Source organism: Hipposideros armiger, unplaced genomic scaffold, assembly GCF_001890085.2.
Source record: "Hipposideros armiger isolate ML-2016 unplaced genomic scaffold, ASM189008v1 scaffold_1573, whole genome shotgun sequence".
NCBI lineage: Eukaryota > Metazoa > Chordata > Mammalia > Chiroptera > Hipposideridae > Hipposideros > Hipposideros armiger.
The window spans coordinates 23,281-26,220 of record NW_017732923.1 but is presented as its reverse complement, the minus strand read 5'-3'; the positions used below and the strand labels follow the sequence as shown (position 1 = coordinate 26,220).

Below are 2,940 nucleotides of genomic sequence, written 5' to 3'. Positions count from 1 at the left end.
TTTCAGTTTACATGCTTTCAATGAAGACTTTTACACTTAATAGTAAATATGGAAAAAACATCATCTTTGGTATTTGATCTCCCTGTTCTAAAGTCCATCAATGTTTTTTCTTTTTCGTTTGCCTCTATTTGTACTATAGTTATCTGTGATTGTGCCTTTATTAAAGAATACATATTAANGGGCTTCAGTATTTACTGGAGTCCTCCCGGACCCCCTTTGTCTCTTTGTTTCCTTAAACCTCGCCCCCCACTTCAGGTACTGTTCTCTGGAACGCCGAGGCAGGACCCCGGCAAGCTCTGGCCACAGCCTAATCTCCACATCCTGGTCCCAGGTACGTTGGTTGCAAACTGGCTTCACTTCATCCAAGGGCTTAGCTCAAGAGCATTCATGGCTTCCTCAAGTTTGAGCATCCCTCCTCCTGCATCAGGCAGTGCCTCTCGGCCATGGGCTGGAGAATTTACTTGGTCTGGAGTTTGTACAAGTAATTGTCGTAAACCATGACCTTGGTGAGGTCCGAGGATTCCAGAACCCTTCAGCTTGAGCATGGCTTTGCTCACTTGCTCGATGCATGGCATTCGAGATCTGTCTGGTCCAAACAGGGTTTCCAGCAGTCATGTCTGGACCTGAAACACCTAGGGATCTTTCAAGCCTTCGGAAACTTTCACCTATGATGGGATATCTTTCCGTTTTGGCAGCATCCCCATCTTGAGCTCCTGAAAACCAAAATGAAGCTCGGACTAAGGCTAGGCCTAACAGAGTCACCATTTCTGGTCTTTTTGATATCTTAAGTGTAAGGTGAAATCTCATTATGGTTTTGATCTTCATTTCTTTGATGATTAGTGATATTAAGCACCATTTCATATACCTATTGGTCATTTGTATGTCTGTACTGAGAAAAAAAATGTCTAATTAGGTCATAGCCTTTTTTTAAATTAAGTTATTTAGGATTTTTTTTTTTGCCATTGAGTTGTATGAGTTCCTTATATATTCTTGGAATTTTGCCTCTTATCTGATATATAGTTTGCAAATAATTTTCTCTCAATTTGTAGGTTGCCTTTACATTTTGTTGTTTTCTTGAGAGTACAGAAGCTCTTTCATTTGATGTAGTCCCACTTGTTTATTTTTGCTTTGTTGGTTGTGCTGTTGGTGTCATATCCAGAAAAATTATTGCTGAGACCAATATCAAAGTGTGTTTTTTCTTCTATATTTTCTTCTATGAGTTTTATGGATTTAGGTCTTCTATTTAAGTTTTAATATCAAGGTACTTTTTTTCTTGCATAGTGTATGGTAAGTGTCTAATTTAATTCTTTTGCATGTGGGTATACAGTTTATCCAACACCATCTGTTGAAGAGACTATCCTTTCCTCAGTGTGTATTTCTGGTGTTCTTGTCAAAAATGAGTTGACCATAAACATGTGGGTTTATTTCTGGGCTTTCTCTTCCGTTGCTGCATGTGTCTGCTTTTATGTGATTACCATATTGTTTTGATTACTATGGCTGTATAATATAATTTGGAAACAGTGTGATGCCTCCATCTTTGTTCTTTTAACTTAAGCTGGCTTTGACTATTTGGAGTCTTTTATGGTTACAAATACATTTTAGGATTGTTTTTCTATTTCTCTGAAAAGTGCCATTGGAATTTTGATATGGATTACATTGAATCTGTAGATATCTTTGGGTAGGACTTTTTTTTTTGCAATATTAATTGCTTCAAACTATAAACAATTGAAGCAGTTTTATTTATTTGCACCTGAATTGATTTTTTCATCAATGGCTGATCATTTTCAGTGTACAGATCTATCATCCCCTTGGTAAATTTTATTCCTAAGTATTTTATTCTTTTTGATGCTATTTTAAATGGGATTGTTCCTTTAATTCATTTTTCAGATAATTCATTATTAATGAATAGAAATGTAACTGATTTTTGTATGCTGCAATTTCCTAAATTTAGTAGTTCTAACAGTTTTTTGGTGGAGTCTTTAGGGTTTTCTGTACATAAGATCATATCATCTGAAAACACAGGTAAGTTTACTTTATTTTTTCTAATTTGTGTCTCTTTATTTTTCTTGTGTAATTGCACTGGCTACCTACGATTTTCAGTACTTTGTTGAATAGAAGTGGTGAGAATAGACACCCTTGTCTTCTTGCTGATCATGGAGGAATAGCTTTCAGATTTTCACAGTTGAATATGTTAGCTGTAGACTTGTCATATGGCCTTTATTATGTTGAGGCACATTCTATCTATAACCAATTTGTTGACAGTTTTTATCATGAAGAGATGTTCAACTTTGCCAAATGCTTTCTCCACATCTACAGAGATAATCATATAATTTTTATCCTTCATTTGTTAATGTGATGCATTGAATTTATTGATTTACATATGTTTAATCATTCTTGCACCTAGTGATAAATTCCACTTAGTCACAGTGTATGGGCCTTTTAATGTGCTGTTCAATTTGGTTTGGAATTATTTCATATAGGATTTGTGCATCTATGTTCATCTAATATTTTTTCTTGTTAGCTGGCTTTGGTATGAGTATAATGCTAGTCTCATTAAACAAATTTGGAAGTATTCTTTCCTAATCAACTTTTTTTTAGGAGTTTGAGAAAATTGACATTTATTCTTCTTTAAATGTTTGTAGATCTTACCTGTGAAACCACATAGTTCTGGGATTTTCATTGTTGGGAGATGTTTTTATTACTGCTTCAATTTCCATAGTCATTATTGGTCTAGTCACATTTTAAACAATTTATTCTTTTTTTATAAAGATTTCATTGGGGAATCGGGGGAGGGGAACAGACAAGTTGCTGTCCTTTTGTTCTTCAGTCTAGTTGTGGAGGGCATCGCTACACTGGCCCATGTTGGTATTATCATTGCACTCTTCCCGGCTGAGGCAGATCTGCCGCCAGTCACTGGATGGCCACTCATGGAGGCTCTTG

The 2,940-nt window shown here is 35.8% G+C and overlaps 1 pseudogene; it reads right to left on the bottom strand.

Moving 5' to 3' along the window:
* Positions 1-353: 353 nt before the first annotated feature.
* Positions 354-704, bottom strand: LOC109377809 (developmental pluripotency-associated 5 protein-like; annotated as a pseudogene).
* Positions 705-2,940: the final 2,236 nt, after the last annotated feature.